The following is a 20804-nucleotide window of genomic DNA, read 5'->3' as shown; positions in this document are numbered from 1 at the left end:
AACAGATTTATTAGGATAGATAAGTGACTTTTTAAAAGACTAGTAGCAATGACAGTGCATCTTGAAAAATACATGCCTCTAAAACAACAAAGATAAAGTTAACTAATATCATATTCATTTATTCAATAAGTAATTATCTACTATGTGTAAGATATTCTTCAGGTGCTAGGTACACATCAAATCCAAGATCTCAGAGAGTGTGTAAGGCTAATAAATACATAAAGAAAAAAATAAAATTGTGTTATGTATGATTAAAACATAGATTAAAATAATAGTGTTTGGCTTACTTTAGAGAAGAACTTTCTGAACTTTCTGAAGAAGCGACAGTTGATCTGTAGTCTGCTTATCAGATACTATGCTAAGAAAAGAATCATATTTTCTGCATAAAAAGTGAGTGTCTGTGGAGCATAAAGTACATATTAGTCACTCTGGAGTTATAAAATTGCAACAGCGTCTCTTCTGTCCAGGAGCTTGAAATATAGTAGCAGAGACTGGCATTTACACACAGGTCTAATATAAACCAATTTGCTTAAATAAGGTTACTCTAGTTTTTTCTCACTATGTTCCAACCCTATTATGAAAGTTCTCCATATTTTAACACTTTTAATCCCCCAAATGCATTATGAGGTAGACTTTACTATTATATATAAGCAAACTGAGACAAAAAGGACTAAGTTTCTCTTGTCAAAAACATAATAGTTTGCCAAATTTGGAATTAAATACAGCTTACATTCTTAATTTCTATGATAAGGAATGAATGTCATGACATAAATGCAATACTATAAAATCCTAAAAAATAGGTTTCTGGATGAGATGATCTGAGAAGATGGCAAGGTGTATTTGTTCAAAGGTAAACTGATTATGTATTCAAGGAAACATGAAAGGAGTTATCTTTTAGAGGTGTTTCCAAGACAACAGTGACAACAATCACATTGATATTAGATTGGCAACACAAGTGGCAATGGTATCTTAGATCATAAAAGACCCTGTGGAGTCCACCTAGAAATTTCTCTCGGGACATTTGCTCTATATCCACAAAGTGTTAATATTATAATCATTGCCTCTTCTTTAAAAAAATCTCCAAATAAAACTTCAAATGTATATATATTTCAAAATTGTTTAAAGAAGTGGCCTGGTTATAATATTAACATACCTGTATACATTAGTGTATCTTATAATATTAACATACCCACGTGTTATGTGTCAGCATTAAAAAAGGAGAGGCATGGTTATTAAGCGAAAATAAAAGAAAATATTAATGAGCAAATGTCTTATGGAGATACATTCATTCTGAAAAGCAATCAAGAAAATGGCGTTTTAAAATGTAAGTCATGTTTCAATAACATTGACAAAGAAGAAAGAAAGGAAGGGCAGGAGAAGGAATAGAGGGATGGTCAGGAAAGAAGGAAGAAGGGAAAAAAAGACCTCCAGCATCTCAAAAATGTGGAAAGCAGCAATCTTCACATAGGGGAAATATCTAAAAACCTCTTAAAATTTCAAGTCCTTCAACAAAACAAGTTTGCTTTGATGAGGTAAAAACATATATAAATTTTAATGAAATGATTTTAAAATGTATAGATGATTATCATAAAAACAATTAAAATGTAAATACACTTACTGATGTAAAAATACACTAAAAATGAATTGAGTTGAAAAATTATGTATACAGACTTTGTGTTTTGCCTGTAAATGGAAATATATTTTTGTCAGAGTCAGGTTTATTTGAAGCTAAGACTATTTTAAAATGTAATAAATGTCTGCTAATTCAACCTTTTCTATTTCAATTTAATATATAACACTATGCCACTTTTATTCTATTAATATAAGAAACATATCAACTTTAAAATTGCTGTAAGTTTGAATACATTTATTAAGGTATATCTGTTCTGTCTAGTTTAAATGAAATTATTTTTCATATTTTTAAGTGTATTCTCTACAATTTAGGCATGGTTGATTTTGATTTTTATAAAATTGATTTTTTTATTGCTTTTATTTCTTTTAAGAGTTTGCAAGAGAGAGTGATTTGTACAAATATATTGTTTAGCTCTCTGTTGTATTTTTAAATTAATATGTTTATACTGAGTTAATTATAGATTCACAGTCTGTTGTAATAAAATATCAGAGAGATCCTAGGAATGCTGTACCCATTTTTTTCCTGATAGTAACATCTTGCAAAACTGTAATACAATATCACAACCAGGATTTTGACATGGGTACAGTCAAGATATGAGATATTTCCATTCTTCGGAGGATCTTTTGTATTGAGCTTTTATAAGCATACCCGGATCTCTCCCTTGATCTGTCCCTAACCCTTGGCCTGTCCCTATCCCTTGGCAGCCACTAATCTGTTATCAATTTCTATAAATTTGCCATTTCAAAAATGTTATAAAAACAGACTATGCAGGACTGGGCATGGTGGCTAACACCTGTAATCCCAGCACTTTGGAAGGCTGAGGAGGGTGGATCACTTGAAGTTGGGAGATCAAAACCAGCCTGACCAACATGGTGAAACCTTGTTTCTACTAAAAGCACAAAATTAGCCAGGCCTGGTGGTGGGCGCCTGTCATCCCAGTTACTTGAGAGGCTGAGGCATGAGAATAGCTTGAACCTAGGAGGCAGAGGTTGCCGTGAGCCGAGATCAAGCCACTGCACTCCAGCCTGGGCCACAGGGTGAAACTTCATCTCAAAAAAAAAAAAAAAAAAAATATATATATATATATATATATATATGTACACATATATATACAAAATATACACTATGCAATAGGTAAACTTTTGGGATTGGCTTCTTTCATTCAGCATGATTTAATGATAATTCATCTCAGCTTCACATATATTAATATTTTCTTTCATTTCATTCCTTAGCAGTATTCTATAGTATGAATGTATCATAGCTTGGTTTACTATACACATGTTGAAGGACATCAAATTACTTCTAATTTGGGGCTATAACAAAGTTTTTTCATTTAGAAACTGTTATATAAATGGAATCATGCAGTATATGACCCCTTGAGATCGGCTTTTTTTTTCACATGTTACTAGTTTGTTTTCTTGATCCCTGAGTAGTGTTCCATGGTACACATGAATCACGGTTTATTCAGCCATTGGCCATTTAAGGACAGGATTGTTGCTAGATTTTGGATACTATGAATATTAATACAACTGCTATGAACATTTATTTAGGTTTTGGTGTTAGGTTAGGTTGTCATTTCTCTAAGACAAAGGCCTGAAAGTGCAATTGCTGGGTCATATGGGAAGAGCATTTTAGTTTTATAAGTAATTGCCAAATAATTTTCAGAATGACTATATCATTTTATGTTCTCACCAGCAATGTATGAATGATTCAATTTCTCCACATTCCTGTCAGCATTTGATATTATCATGGTTTATTTTTAAATATTAGCCATTCTGACAGGTGTGCTAGAATAGCTCATTGAGATTTTAACCTGCTATTTTCTAGTGATTAATGAAGTTCAACATCTTTCTTGCTTATTTGCCATCTGGATATCCTGTTTGGTTACTATGTTCAATTCGTTTTTTCCCATTTTCTGATTGGATTGTTCGTTTTTATCTGGTGAGGTTTTTGAGTTCTTTATATATTTTAGATAAAAATCTTTTGTTGAATAAGAGGTTTGCATTTATTTCTTTCCCAGACTGTAGCTTATCTCTTCACTTCTCTTAACACGGCCTTTCATGGAGCAAGGGTTTTTAATTTTGATAAAGTCCAATTTATCACTGTTTTTTCTTTTTATGCTTTGTGCTTTTGGTGTCAAGCCTAAGAAATCTTTGCCTAACTGTGGTTACAAAGATTTTTTCCTACTTTTCACAAAAAGATAGTCTTATATTTTGCAAGACACATTTATTTATATTAACTTTTGCATAAGGCATTACGTTAAGGTCAAGACTTTTTTTTTTTTGCCTATGGATATCTTATCGCAGTAATACCATTTGTTTGAAAAGCTATGCTGGATGGATGTGGTGGTTTATGCCTGTAATCCCAAAACTTTTGGAAGCCAAAGTGGAAGGATTGCTTGAAGCCAAGATTTCAAGACCAACCTTGCCAACATAGTGAGACCCCATTTCTACAGTATTTTTTTTAAAAAATAAGTTAATCAAGTGTGGTGGCATGAACCTATAGTCCCAGCTATTTAGGGACTGCAGTGAGAGGATCTCTTAGCCCAGGAGTTTAAGGCTACAGTGAGCCATGATTGTGCCACTGTACTCCAGCCTGAATGAGAGAGTAAGATCCTATCTTCAAAAACAAACAAACAAACAGAAAGTGATGCTTTCTGCATTGGATAGCCTTTGCGCCTTTGAGGGAGTCTAATGTTAGGTTCTCTAGTCTGTTCTATTGATTTATGACCTATTCTTCCACCAATACTACACTCATGATTGTATAGCTATATGATAAGACAATATTATTCTTTTTCAAAATTGTTTTAGCTATTCTAGGGCCTGTGGCTTTCCATAAATATTTTAGAATGAGCTTGTCAAAGTGTAAAAATATGAAACAAAACAACAACAACAACAACAAAATTTGTTGGGATTTTCATAGGAATATCACTGAAACTGTGAATCAATTTGAAGAGAAATTACAAGAAATTTGAAGAGAAATTACAGCGTTATTATGTTGCCTCTTCCTATGTTGGCTCTTCCTATGGCTTTTCCTATTTCTTGGAAAAATTATAAATGGTATTGTGATTTTAATTTTGGTTTTGATATGTTCGCTGTTACTATTTAGAAATGTGATTCGTTTGTCTGTGTGTGTCTATGCATGTGCTACTTTCATACGCTACAACCTTGCTTAACTCTCATATTAGTTCTACAAAACGTTTCTACTTTGCAAATTACTTGAAATTTTCTACATAGATAATTGTATCATCAACAAATAGAGACAGTTTTTCCTTCCTTTCCAATTTGTGACTTTTTCCTTCCTTTCCAATTTTTGCCTTTTATTTCTTTTTTACTTGATTCACTGTAGTTTTACGTTGAATGAGAGTGACGAGAATTGCCCTTTTTTTGCCATGTTCTTCACTTAAAGTGGAAACACTAAATATTTCAACATTAAGGATATTACCTCTAGGTTTTTTTATATATCTTTATCAAGTTGAGATTTTTTTCTACTGAAAACTTACTAAATTATTATTATTACTATAAATGGATGCTAGCTTTTCTCATGATTTTTCTGCATCAATTGATACAATCATGTGATTTGCCTTCTTAGCCTGCTGATATGTTGGATTACATTGATTTTTTTTAACATAGAACCAGTTTTGCAAACTTCTAATAAATCCCACTAAATCCAGTGTATCATTTTTTAAAAACATTATACATAGGGTGGATGCGTTCCTTCTCTTCCTTTTAGGAACGTCCGACTCTGTCTATGGAGTCCTTTCACCACTGTACTTTCTTAATAAACTTGCTTTTACTTTGCACTGAATTCTTTCTTGTGTGAATTCCAAGAACCCACTTTTGGGGTCCAGATCAGGACCCCTTTCCTGTAACACTTTTACTTTAAATTACCTATGCTGTAAAATTTGAAATCAATTATTTGTAAGACATCATAGAGTTGGTTTGTGATTTTTCCCTCCACTCCACCAATGTCTGACTTTAATTGGTATTTCTATACTATTTTCATTTAAGGATAATGCTATGTTGTTATAACTTAATACTTACACTTAATACTATGATGTTATAACTTAAAACTGCTATTTTGTGCTTTTAATTTATTTTCACTGTGTGTTATTCCTCTGTATCTCTTTTATTACCATTAAAATGAAGTATTAACTCTTCGTCTTAATTTTGTTGCTGTAATGGAAGATCACAGAGTGGGTAATTTATGAACAATAGAAGTTTACTTGGCTTGCAGTTCCGGAGGCTAGGAAGTTCAAGAAAGTGGCACCAGTGTTTGGTGCCATCATCCATGGCACCAAATGCATCATCCCTTGATGAAGGTGGCAGAGCAAGAGAGTGTGAGAGAGAGGACGGGGCCAAACTTATCCTTTTTATCAGGAATACACATCTGCGATAACTAAATCTCTTCTATGATAACAGCATTAGTCCATTCATGAGGGCAGAGCTCTCATGATCTAACCACCTGATAAAGTCCCACCTTTAAATACTATTACCCTGAGGATTAGGTTCCCAACATACGAACTTAAGGGAACACATTCAAATCATAGCATTCTTTAATATTCTCTTAGTTATTAATCATTTGCTTACTCTGTTTTTAGTCTCTCAATTTTATTTCATATATTCTATTGATAATACAAAATTACCATAAGCTTCTTTATGTCCCATACCCTTATCTAATTTAGCAGATCTTGTCTTTGCTAAAAATATCCTTCCCAACATTTTCATTTTGGCCACATTGTACTTACTCTTCAAGATTTAGCATTGTACTTTCTATTATAGAAAACATGCTCTGCCCAATTTTCCCCAACCTTGAAACTTTGCCCCAAACCTTGCTTTTTCTTAACTAAGAATCACTTACCTAAATCTTTTATCTCATGTATTTCTCAATTATGAAACCCATTGTTGTATTCTGTAATTATTGGTTTACTTATTTGTCCCCCATACCAGATTCTGAACCTTTTGAGATCTGGGTTTACATTATACTCCTCTCTATATTCCTGTTTCTTAGCCCTATATCTGACATATAGAATTCACTTGTTAAATTCTGGTTATATAACAATGTTAAAAAAAATTTTTTAAGTATTTTTAAAGTAAAAAAAGTGTTTTACTTCGCATATAATTTATTTTAGTGAAAATATGTCAATAAAGATATTTTATTATTAATTTTGAACTTCTTTACTTAGAAAATAAAGTGTTAATTAACAAACACTAAAGAATTTCTAACTATGTGTTCAGTACTGCATTGGGTAGGGTTTGAAATACGTAAGAAGAGCAATCTACTCTCAGGTTATAGTAATCTGTTTAGCCAGGCATGCTTCCACCATAAAATAGTGCAAACTATCCAAAAACTAATTGGGATTCAATGGAATGGTGGGTCAATGAGCTTTTGCACTAATCGGGAAGGAAAGATAGGAAAAAGTGTGAGTCTGAAAGCAATACTTTCCAAGCTATAATTTTCAATTGCTCATGGATATTCAAATCTTTTATTACCACCAAACCAGTTTATTCATATTTAAGATCAACAATAAAAGAGAGGAAGGTAGCCAGAGAGTAAAAGTTTTACTATGTAAACTTAGAAAAGTTAAACTTTCATGTACTGCTTTTCTCTTTTCTTACAAAAATTGGATATTGAATAAAATTATATCTATTTGTGAAGGTTATGAATAAAATAAGGAACAAACATGTAGGTCTTATAAGAATGGAGGATCTTTGAAAAATAAGCAGAAACATTATCAATCTGCTTATAACACTGAAAGAAATATTTTCTTATGATAGAAAACACTATACTCTAACATTTTTAATGCAAAATACTTTTTATGGACGAACTTGTCTGAACAGTACTCTCCCGAAAGCCCATAAACCCTCTGAGATACTCTCATATTAATGAGTTTTAATGGTGCCTTTGAATAATACCTAGATGACTACAGCACTACTTAAAAGAGAAACACACCTCTCACACTAATTAGAGTTCTTCAATGACATTGAAAGAGAGAACTGGCTAAATCATTTTCTGCAGCACCAGATTTAATTGACATAGATATAATGCCAGTGATAATTTTATGCAATTGCAAGATCAGGAGTTTAATATATCTGGCAGTAAGGCAGGGATTTTCTTTCTCTGACAGTGCTGAATAAACCTCTCTAATCCTTTTCCTTTAGCTTTCCCCTATTTCTAGGCTTAAGTTTAATAAAAGGCTAAAAAAAGATCAAGATTCCTCTAGGCTTCTCAAAGCTCAAGCATAGAGAGAAAAAGATGTTATCTCAGGGAGGTTGTGGCTCAGAATCATTAAAAAGACTAATGGCAGGATCACAGGGCTAAGTTTACAATTCCCTTTGTCTATTGCAGAAGCACCCTCTCTTGTAGTAAACACTTTATCTACTTTCATCTTGCTTCCAAATTGCCAAAACGGAGGCAAGAGTCCAAGAGGGATTGGATGATTATAGTTTACAAGGTGCTCAAAATGTTTCCTTGAATGTTCAATTTGGCTTGCCTATGATGCTTGTTTATTCATTTACAAGTTATTCCAAAGCCTTGCTATATAGAACTAGGATATTTTGACAAAGTGGACTTCCACAGCATGTTTTCTGTAACATTTAATGTTTTACAGTTTAGAACTGTCATGTTCTATAGAAGTCAGCATCTTATGGGCCATTTGGCAGAAGTGATAAAAAGCATAATATTTATGAAAGCCTCTGAAATAGGCCAAATGATTTTCAGTGTAATAATCCAATTTTTTTTACTTTGTTTTAATTATAAATTATGAAGAGCAGAACTCAGGCAGATCTGAAGCCTGAATCTTTCTGCCCCTGGGACATTCCTACTTTCCACGTTTGTTTTATGCTTTCTTTTTAACTTTTTGAGCAGAATGGCTCATTTATAATGTTCTTTCTTACTTGACTTGATCAAAAGATCAGTATTATAGGTGGCCATATACAATGTTCTCATTTTCATTGTTTTCTAAAGCTTATGTAATTGTGGTTTTTTATTAACATCTAGACCCCAAAATTATTTAATGGAATATATTTTTCATGTGGCTATTTTTTTCCTTTATACCTTTGTAAACCATATTTTAGATTGAATGCATGATGATCATAAAATGTAGCCTCTGAAATATCTTCTTTTGAAAATTCATTGAGATTTTATTTATAATCTAAAGTTTAATTTTACTTTTTTTTTTTGAAATAGGCTGTGGAAATTAAAAGGGCAAGTTGTAGAATGGAATTTCATAAATATTTATCAAGTCCTTTGAAAATATAATTTATAATATGTTTAATTTTTAAAAAGTATAGGATTATTTTACCAAGAAAAATGAAATAAAAATTACCTGGAAATTGTTAATTAGATCAATGTAATTCCATATGGTAGCATAATATGCGACTATTAGAATTTATGGCATATGAGAACATTACCAAGTTATACTATTTAGTGAGAAAAGCAGGTTAATAGAATATACAAATAATGTTCACAAACAATATATCTTGTTTTTTTATAATTCCCCAAAGGATAAAAAAAAGATGCAATCACATTAAGTCAAATTTTAATTTGAGGACACTACATAGCATCAAAATAAAGAATACAGTGTGATATAATCATTAAATTAGATATAATTCTGATTCTTCTCTGTTTTTTTTTTAATGTAGGAAAGGAGAATGGTTTGAAAATGGTAATGTGGAGCAAGAATGACACTGACACCAGCTCCAGGTCCCATGGAATGAAATCTATGGTAAGCAGTGTTAACTAGGGTCCTTAGAAAAGGTTCAGACTTACATTCAAACATAAAGATGAAAGAAATATTTTGAACACAAGTATGAGATATTTAACTGTTAATGGAGCATAAATTTCAAATGGCAACCCGAAACTATTTTAGAATTTGAGAAAGCAGTAAAAAGGAGATAGAATAGTAGATATATAAAGATATATGATCATTCATGTAAAGAATACAAGATGTTACTAAGAATATGAGCATCTTCTTGGGACTAAATTAATGAGATAAATATCTCTACCTATATATATCTATCTAGATAGATAAATATACATATATATAGGTAAAATAGATATGTATAGATATATAGATATAGATATATCAAGAGATTAATTCTGGTGAGTTTAAGGCAGTGTTTGGGTCAGGGTGAAAGAAAGGAATAGGTATCTCTTTACTATAATACTTGGGTAGATAGTGAGCAAGTAATGGTCTTACACCCAGGGTGTCGGTTCACTCTGACTTCCCGTTTAGGGAGAAGAGATCTTATTCCAGATATGTACACTATCTTGATAGCTTGCAGAATTCTGTAGAAGGTATGTGTGACACCAATCACAAAAACACTTTTATTATCATGAGAAATTTATGACTGTGGGTGTATGTACATTTGTGAGTATGCGAAAATGTCTACAGACACGTACTTTCTCTTTCTATGTGGTTTTGCTAGATAGAAGTGATGCATTAAAAGTCTATTTTTTTGCCTCAGAAATCTCTGAAATATTATTTTCTGTCTTTTCTTCCATATGCCCTTAAAAAAAAAAGTTGCCTAACCATATAAAGAATTTGATCGCAATTGCTAAAGCTGTAGAGTCTAGAGGACATATAACTCATGAATGTCTGCAATTAAAATCTCAAAAGAATCATTAACTTTTTTACACTTACTTGAAATCCTGCCTTTATGAGATTGGTTTCTATTGAAATACTTTTGTGTATTCAGTTCTTAAGGAGAAGAATTTGCCATCTTGTGTTTTTGCCCTCTGTTGATGTCACTGAATCTAATGCTTGCATGTCTTCGTGAATTTTTTATGTGTATAAAGGTTAAATTTTGGCTTAGGCATCACTGGGCTATTAATTTCTTGTGTGGTCTTATGAAATGTTTGGATATGATCACAAATCCTTCACTGGTAATGTTTATTTTAAAAAAACAAAAATGTATCAGGGATTTTTCTTTTTTTTGGAGGTAGGATTTTTTTTACGGACTTCATTCTTGCTTCTGGAATGCCAAATTAGGAATCATCCAGTTGGCAACCACTTTTTATTACTTGAACAAATATAGAAAAATTGTGCTTTGCTTTATGCCAGACATTATATTTTTTCTTAAGTGGAATGACTTATTCATTGATTCACAAATTACATATTGAGTTTCTACTATGTGCCAGGCAGAGTTTACGGTGTCTGGCAAGAATGGTAAATAAAACAAACCATAATGCTTGCTAATGTCTAGCTTATATTAAAATGACTGAGGTGAGGGAATAATATAAATTAAACAATATGAATGTAAGACAACCAAATATAATGATTAGAATATGGTACGTGTTATGGAAAAAATAGAGTTGGTTGAAGGGAATCAAGAGTATGAGAGTGATAAGTGCGTTGCAATTTTACATAAGGCTGTGGGCTCAGGTCTTACTAATCAGGTGATATACATGTAAATATTGGGAAAGCAATACAGAGAGAGGGAACACCCCAGTGCAAAATGCTTGAAATGGGATGGGACTTGTGTGTTTGAGGAAAAACAGAGAGGTCATTATGATAGGAGCTATATAAGCAACATAGAAGGAAATGAGGCCACAGAGCTAATAGGAGTCGAACAATTTTGATCATTATAGGCTATTTTAAGGACTTTCCATTTAATTCTGAATAAATAAAAAGAGAGAGCATTGAATGACTTGAACAAGAAAGTAGCATGGTCTGACCTCTATGTCACAATGGATAACTGACTTCTGTTTTGATAATAGACTGGTAGGGGCAAGGAGATGAACCTAGAGGCTATTGGATCAATCAGTAGCAGAAACAAAGATGGCTTGGATCAGAATTGTAGTGTGTAGATAACAGTTGAATTATAATGTATTTTTTTTAGTAAAGCCAAGAGAAATTCTTGACAGATTAGATTTAATATGATAGAAAAAGAGTCAACAATGACTGAAAGCTTTAGTCTGAGCATTAAACGAAAGAAGTTGTCATCTGCTGAAGTAGAGAAGATTATGTTTTTTGTGTGTGAGTATGTGTGGGGGTGTATCTGTGCATATTTGGGATATCTGTTAGGTATCTTAATGGAAATGTAGCAAGTTGAATATATGCATCTGGACTTAAGGAGAGTGACCAGCCTGAAGATAAAGCTTTGAAATTCTAGGCACACATTTGATTATAAAGCCATCTAACTGAATAAAATGACGATTCAGTGAATGTGGGCAGAAAAGAGAAGAAGGCCAAAGACTAATCTCTAGTATCTACAACACTAAGATGTTGGAAACAGAAAAAGAATTCAGCAAATAGCCCTAAAAAGGAGAGATTGGTAAAGTAGGAGGAGAAAAGAATTGTGTGATACCTTGGAAGATGACTGAAAAATGAATTAAAAAGGAAGGATTTGTAGTAACTTAAATGCTCATAATGGTACATTACATAAAATGTGAGGCTGGTGGTAATAGTAAGGAAATTAAATTAGGATGAGGGACAGGCAACTTAGAGTTAGGAGGTCCAGAGAGGAAGAGAATGAAAAGGAAAGCATGAATATCTATGTAAAAAATAATAGTATATCAATATAGTATATCAATATATTTGTGACAAATACACCTTATCAGTGTAAGATATAACGTCCTTCCATCCCCTAAAAATGTCTACCTCCTAATCCCCTAAATCTGTGAAACTGTTACCCTACATGAAAACAGGAAACCTACAGATATAAATTAGGGTCTTGAGATGGAGAGATTATTCTGGATTACCCAGATGTGCCTAATCACAAGAGTCATTGTAAGAGAGGCAGGATGCTCAGAGTTATCGATGTGATGATGAAATTGAGATGTGTGTGAGTGTGTGTAAGAGAGATTGGAAAGTGCTACTCTGTTGGCCTTGGAGGTGGAAGAAGGGAGCTATAAGCTAAGAAATAGAGACGGCCTCTAGAAGCTGAAAAAGGCAAGGAAGTGGATTATCTCCTACAGCAAGAGTCCCCAGTCCCTGGGTGGCAGACTGGTAACAGTCCGTGGCCTGTTAGGAACCTGGCTGCACAGCAGGAGGTGAGTGGCAGCGACCCAACATTACTGCCTGAGCTCCGGTTCCTGTCAGATCAGCGGCAACATTAGATTCTCATAGGAGCCCGAACCCTACTGCGAATTGAACATGCGAGGAATCTAGGTTAAGTGCTCCTTATAAGAACCTCACTATCTCATACCAGTTAGAATGGTGATCATTAAAAAGTCAGGAAACAACAGGTGCTGGAGAGGATGTGGAGAAATAGGAACACTTTTACATGGTTGGTGGGACTGTAAACTAGTTCAACTATTGTGGAAGACAGTGTGGCGATTCCTCAAGGATCTAGAACTAGAAATACCATTTGACCCAGCCATCCCATTACTGGGTATATACCCAAAGGATTATAAATCATGCTGCTATAAAGACACACACACACACATATGCTTATTGCGGCACTATTTACAATAGCAAAGACTTGAAACCAACCCAAATGTCCATCAGTGATAGACTGGATTAAGAAAATGTGGCACATATACACCATGGAATACTATGCAGCCATAAAAAAGGATGAGTTCATGTCCTTTTGTAGGGACATGGATGAAGCTGGAAACCATCATTCTCAGCAAACTATAGCAAGGACAAAAAACCAAACACTGCCTGTTCTCACTCATAGGTGGGAATTGAACAATGAGAACACTTGGACACAGAAAGGGGAACATCACACTCTGGGGCCTGTTGTGGGGTAGGGGGAGGGGGGAGGGACAGCATTAGGAAGTATACCTAATGTAAATGACGAGTTAATGGGTGCAGCATACCCACATGGCGCATGTATACATGTGTAACCTGCACGTTGTGCACATGTACCCTAGAACTTAAAGTATAATTAAAAAATAAATAAATAAAAATAAAGAACCTCACTAATGCCTGTTGGTCTGAAGTGGAAAAAGTTTCATCCCCAAAACATCCCCCTACAACTCCACCCCCATCCATCTGTGGCAACATCATCTTCCACAAAACCCATCCCCGGTGCTGAAAATGCTGGGGACTGCTGCCCCAGAGCCTCCAGAAGAAACACAACCCAGCAGACCAATTGATTTTACTGCTTCTAACCTGCTTTAAGACAAGACGTTTGTGTTGTTGCAAGCCTCTAAGTATGTTGACATTTGTTAGAGTAGGAATAGGAAATTGATATAGTTTTAATAACAGAGAAAACCGAATGTGGATCATATAGGAATATCTGGGTTATCTTTGTAATAATTCTGTTAATCTAACATTGTCCCAAAAATAGATTGTTAGAAACCAATTTCAATAATTGAGCTGTATGACGTAAATCCCAGCACCTGGGGTAACAGCTTACAGGCCTCTGACATATTATAGCCCTTAGAACATATACTTAGCTTTGCATTGTCTTCCCCCGTCTTTGCTTATTTCATTACCCATGGTTACTCAGCTCTCTGCTCAAGTGTCTCTTCCTTAAAATTTTCTTATTTTTTCAACTCTAAAATCAGCATGCATTTCTTCGGATTTCTCTAAAAATACTGTTAAGGAATATAAATAAATGTTGAAAATTGGAAGAAGAGAATATTTTGCCAGTTGAAATTGTTCAAAATGATTTACTATGAAACCACTTAATAGACTATCATGCAGCCTTTGAAAACAATGAGAAAAACTAAAGGAGGCTTTAGGGAGGAAAAAAATAAAACAATAATTGCAGTTGTATTCAGATATATATACATATGTAACTAACATGGTTTCCACAGGCTCAAAATGACAATGCCATCCTACCCGTTAATAGTGGTTTTCAATGAATATTTAAAAATCATTAGTGCCAGTAAAATATTGTATATTACAAAATAGCTAGAAGAGAGGCTTTTGAGTGTTTTCAATACAAAGAAATGATAAATGCATGAGATGATAGATATGTTAAAATACCCCTGATTTGATAAACAGCATATATACATATTAAAACATTAAATTGTACACCATAAATATGTACAATTATAATGTGTCAATTAAAAAAATAAATAAAGGCTGGGCATGGTGGCTCACACCTGTAATCCTAGCACTTTGGGAGGCTGAGATGGGCAGATTACTTGAGGCCAGGAGTTCAATACCATCCTGGCCAACATGGTGAAACCCCATCTCTACTAAAAATACAAAAATTAGCTGAGCTTGGTGACCCACGCCTGCAATCTCAGCTACTTGGGAGGCTGGGGCATGAGAATATCTTGAACCTGGGAGGTGGAGGTTGCAGTGAGCCGAGATTGGGCCATTGCACTCCAGCCTGGGTGACAGAGCGAGTCTCTGTCCCTAAATAAATAAATAAAATAAAATTATTGGTGGAAATTATGTTTCTGACAGATAAATTATAATATTAAAGCACATTATGTAAAACAGACAAAACTAGAGATGTCCTGGTATGAAACTAAATAGAGGTAAAGAGAACCTTGAAAGGCTTCTTCCTTCTTCCCTGTATGTCTCCTTACAATGAATTATTTAATGTTCTTGAATTTAATATCAGAACAGTATAAAATCACTGGACTAAAACACAGATATTATAAAAACTAATTCACTAAATTAATGGACCCCAAATATGTGATTCTATATTCTATCAGTTAAAAAGCTGAAGTCTTCATACCTAATACATTTCTGTTTATGTGTTTATAAGTTATAGTTACACACTACCGTACTAATGTATTTTATATCATACACAATATACAATGTTTGAATCAAAGCATTCACATTTTTAAAGGGTGAGATTTTAAAACTAATTATAAATTCAATTCTAATATTTTTTTCTGACGCACTGAGGCATTCTCTTACATAGCATTTGATTGACTTACATGTGACTTCAGAGACCATGACCCTAAATCAACAATCCATAGAGGGCTGTTTTCAGTCTAGGTGCTGTCTGTGACAGAATTCATAATTGTAAATAGTGAAATCTGATAAATAAGAGCAACATAATCAACTGTTTATAAAGTTAGATTGATTAAGTTTGGAGAACAGTCCTTTATTCTGAAATTATTGAATTTCTTGTATCTAGCAAACTAAATAGCATTGTTTTATTTTCCGAATGTCATTGACAATATGTGTATATTGTTCTAATTTTTATAGTTGCTAGTTTCCAATGTCTGGGAATTGTAGTTTGGCAGAAATTTGTTATATGTGTACAAAATAAATAGAATGAAGAAGTCATCGAAGAGAAGCTGATGATGTTTGCATTCAAATGATGATTATATTGACATTCTGAATAGATCTCCACTAAGTGCCACAACAGTGTCACAGCTTACTGGTGACATCTCGTGAGTCCTGTTCCACCTAAGTGCCTAAGTGGGGAAAAGTTCTGTCTATTAGAAATTAAAGAAAAACACTTCTTGGGGCAAAAATATATCTTTTTTGAGTACTTTTGCAAAGTGCAAAAGTAGTGCAACTATAGTAAATACCACCAGAGATGAGAATAGTCAGTTCACTTATCTCAAGTTAAATATGAGAGTAAAACTACAAGTTTAAGCCTAGACAATACAGGCTAAAGGCATATTAACTTGGAATTTGGAACTTACTCTATTGACTACATTTTTTTCTACATTGGAAAAATCAGAAAAAAAAGAAATGGAGAATTAAACATTATAGAAAACTAAAGAAGAGAAAAAATATAATATGCTTTAATAGAAATTTTAAAAATATAGCACTTATCAAATTTGTTTTAACCATGACCCTGAATTTACTTTGTTTCTGTAACTTAACTCAGTAAAGAATGTGAAAGATCAATGGTGTCTAAGTTTGATCAATGGAATAATATCAAAAATACTTTTTCACAAGGTAAAGACTTATTATCTTTAACATATATAAAAAAGCTTCTTTTTGAAAATAAATAACACATTTTTCCTTATTAACCAAAAATCTATCTTCTCAGTTTCAACAAACACATATGTAAACTTATGTTATGAATGTCTGATTGATGGGAGACCAGTGCTCCAGCTTACCTGCTATACGAAACTCCAATGTGAAAAAAAAAAAAAAATAGATTGCCCAGAACTCTGTTCACAAATGGTGTCATGAAAACTTGAAGGCAAGTTCTCTGATCCTCAGTGGCGCATTCCAAATCACTCATCTAAGTACTGCAAGTAGAAATATGTTTTCCCTTGAAATATAAAGTGGCTAAAAAGTAATTTCAATATAAAAATTATTGTTTTCCAACAGTAAGAGCTAATTTTATTTTATATTTGACATATTTAGAATAAATTTTAAGCCCATATCCAAGAGTAAAGGAAATAATTAAAAAATGTTTAGGACCAAATTTATTTCCTGCTGTGGAATCTAATTGTTCTGGCAAAGAATGGCCAAGGAGAAGCACAAAATAAGTAAGGGAATTGCTAACTGCTAAATGATACGTGAGTAAAGCCAATCCAAGGAAATCCCCATGATGAAATATTCTGAGAGAAGTTCCACACTGCCAGACTTTTAGAGAAACATCTTTAGGCTCTTTGCTTAATGAAATGTCCTTAGATACACAGAGATATGAAACTTCTTGAGAGTCTTCTAAATACTAACATTTTATACAACATATGGCCTTTAAATGTTCAATAAAACATCATGGCATAGAACATCTGGGACACAGGAAAAATAATGTCATGGCAAAAATATAAGTTTGTAGAGTTTCCATGTAAAAAACATCAATTTAGTATTTCAGATGTTCTCAACTAGTAGATATGCGTGGCGAGATATACAGAATAATGAGAAATTAGCTCTTTAAGAATTTAAGACATTATTATCTATATGTTGTTGAAATTTGCCCCCACTAATAGACAATGTGGACTCTCCTTGGCTAACTGAGCTTCTCAAAGTTAAAACAGAACCAGGCCATCATAGTTAAGAGAGGCAACAATCACGTACTCTGCATTCTTTGAAAGATCTAAGTGTCACAGAACCTTCCGTTTTACAACCAAGCCAAAGAAGTTCCCGTTGTCAGTGCCAAGATTAACTGTGACCAGAAACTCCCTCTGCCATTCACTGGCTGTTTGAAAGAAACAGTCTCTGACAGAGACTTGGCTGATTTTGGGTCTAGAGACCACCTCATCAGGGCTCAACTATTTTGACCAATCAGAAAAGAACAAGCTTGAAACTTTCATTTGCATAAGTGGACCTGGTTGATAACCTAGTTGAGAACTTTCCCTATTTAAGTCAGTCCCTCCCTTTGTTCTGTGGAGAGCATACTTTTATCTGTATTGAATGTTATACCTCCTCAATCTACGGATTATTTTATAATAGAAAATAAGCTTTCCATTTTTTCTCCACAGATCTTATGGCCTTTGTTGACAATGTGAATAAACCTTTCAAACATGCACGCAGTAAATCATCTATGAAATTTTTTTTAAAGTGGCTGTATAATGAATGTTATATTATGTAGTCTGGACATGGTAGCTCACATCTGTAATCCCAGCACTTTGGGAGGCTGAGGTAGGAAGATCACTTGAGTCCAGGAGTTCAAGACCAGTCTGGGCAACATAGGTAGATCCTGTCTCTATGAAAAAATAATTTAAATACATTTAAAAATTATAAAAAAAGAATAAATGTCATATCGTTCATAAAAGAGATCAGAATTTAGGAAAGATGCAGTGGAGAAGGCAGGAGGGAAGTTTTCCTAGAGGAGTACAACTTAAGAGATCATACACAAAACATGTCAGCTTTCAAAGTATGTCCCACCTTGATCCCTGATCTAACCAGATTTATCATTACTTTGGATTCACGGTGTTAGAAGACATGGCCCAAAACCTAATTGTGATGTGAATAGAGTTTTTGTTTGTTTGTTTGTTTGTTTTTGGTATTGTATGGTTATTATTTTAAATACTCTCTTCCTTTTAAATTCCTCACAAATGATTGGCCTATCTTTTTGAGAAAAAACACTGATACTTTCAAGAACTTGAAAAGAAAAATATCAAATTCATATGACTCTTTATCTGAAGAGACCATTTATCTCCTGAATAGCTGTCCAGCATCAGTCATGTTCAGAGAATGGGAAGAAACATTGTCTCCTCTTTTTTGGCCTGAACAATCTGTGGAGGGTTCCTCTGTGAAATTTTTTAGAAATTATGTGTGTGTGTGTGTGTGTGTGTGTGTGTGTGTGAGACCATTTTTCCAAAATAAAGTTGTAGCATGATAATGTTGCAAAAATACGCAAACCAACGTGTTTTCTTTCTCTATCAGCTTTCTGAAGAACATTTTTGGGTTAGGGGAGATTATCTTAAAATTATATTTCCCAATAATATTCAAAAAATAAGGAAATGCTAGAGAAGCAAATTCCAATGAAATTAACAGCAGTAGAGGCCCAAAATGGTGAAAGTTTGACTTAGCTGAAAAATAACACAGAAAGTCAGTGAAGCTGACCTTTGTGAGCTAGAAAGAGAATAATAAGAGATGAAGTTGGAGAGGTTAGAATATATATTTACCTATATTATTAAGGATATGCCATAATAAGAGTTACCATTTTATTCTAATTGCAATACATAGATGTTATAGTGATTTACACTGTATCTAATTTGCATTCATAAATGACCCAATCGGCTGCTATGTTGAGAATTAGTTTAAAGGCTAAGAATTGAAGAAGGGCAGCTGGTATTATGGTATCCCTGGAAAGACATAATAATGACTTTCTAAAGGTGAAGAAAACTTTCCTTCCACCCTCTGAAGGTTTGAGCTCTGTAATGATCTCGACAGTAGACAGATTAGTAAGACAAATCTGGATGCTCTGGCTCGTGCCTGTAGTCCAGCTATTCAGGAGGCTGAGGCAGGATGATCCCTTGAGCCCAGGAGTTTGTGGCTACAGTGAGCTATGATCCATCCCAGGCCACTGCATTCCAGCATGGCAAGACTCTATCTCTTAAAAAATAAAAAAAGAGCAAGACTCTATCTCTTAAAAAAAAAGAAAGAGAGAGAAAAGGCATATACATTTATTATGTGCATATGCACAGGAATCCCACAAAATACAAGACTCAAAGAGGGGCCAGATGGTTGAAGCTTAAATAGCATTTTGAGCTAGAGAAAGAAATAGGTGCTTGTTGTGGAGAGGTGGCAACACAAGCCATGGAGGGTGAGGGGAGGACATCCACGATGAACAAAGGTTGTTTTACTATACAGATCAAGTTTCTCGGGCAGCCTTCAGAAAAATAGGTGATGGGCTATGCAAAATTCTTTCTGGGCTAAGCATTGCTATGATCTTTTCTAGATCTGTTTTAGGCAGATGAGGAGGCTCAGGGAAAGCCTATTCTTGCATTTGCTGTTTACTAATGTAGATAGATGTAAATTTCTTTTACAAAAGGACAGCTTTTCAGATCTATTCCTGTGTCTGCAGCTTCTCTGAATAGCTATCTCAAAATATGCCAAGAAGTATATTTTGTGATAGCATATTTTAGTCTCCTATAGTCCCATTTTGGGGTAGTGTGTCCTGAGTCCCAACAACTTCAATATTAGGAAATGTAAATAATAAAAGGGGACGTATATACTTTGTAATTAAAGCAAAATGTAAAGGTCAATACAATATATCTAGATAGGGACAAAAAGTGTAACCAAAATAATCCTTATGATTTTTGGCTGGAGCAACAAGATAGGTGTTAAAGTTCTTTACTGAAGTGAATAAAATCGAGAAGTAACAGATTTGGGTGGAGTAGAAGACAAAAATCATTCTGATTATTATTTGTTTTCACTCCTTTTGAATATAATACAAGATGTCCATCTATTTTTTTAATCCTTGATTTTTCATTATGTTATGGCATTCTACCTTATGATCGTATGCTAATTCAAGTGATTATCTCTCTATTATTGAATATTTGTTTCTTCAAGTGCTTTGAAACTATTGGCAATTGCCCTCCACAAAGACCACCTGAAAAAGCTGTTGATTAAACAAATTTAAGTTGATTAGACTTACTGCAATAAGGAGGGAATATCAACTTGAAATAGTATTAGTAGTGTCTCAGTATGAAAAAATTGGAGGCGAGTTACAGAATTTGATGACCTGATTTGTGTAATATTAAGGTAGGACTTGTAATCTGTGTAAACGCCTAAGAGTAGGAACAATTTATGATAAAGTGGCTTCGAATTGATTGGCAGTGTGAATTAAGGGTCTTGAAGTAAATCTTGAGCAATCTGTTAGTCTTGATAAGAAAGCTATTTTAGGCCGGGCACAGTGGCTCACGCCTGTAATCCCAGCACTTTGGGATCGAG

General features: G+C 33.8%; 1 long non-coding RNA gene across 1 annotated transcript; it reads left to right on the top strand.

Moving 5' to 3' along the window:
- Positions 1–1163: 1163 nt before the first annotated feature.
- LOC131381374 (uncharacterized) lies at positions 1164–16620 on the top strand. Its single transcript, XR_009210075.1, has 4 exons — positions 1164–1532; positions 9277–9359; positions 9870–9931; positions 16501–16620. It is a non-coding gene; the product is annotated as an uncharacterized LOC131381374 (long non-coding RNA).
- The last annotated feature ends 4184 nt before the right edge of the window (positions 16621–20804 follow it).

This window comes from Hylobates moloch, unplaced genomic scaffold, assembly GCF_009828535.3.
Source record: "Hylobates moloch isolate HMO894 unplaced genomic scaffold, HMol_V3 SCAFFOLD_15, whole genome shotgun sequence".
Taxonomy (NCBI): domain Eukaryota; kingdom Metazoa; phylum Chordata; class Mammalia; order Primates; family Hylobatidae; genus Hylobates; species Hylobates moloch.
The sequence above is the reverse complement of the archived record's forward strand: the minus strand, read 5'-3'. Positions and strand labels throughout refer to the sequence as shown.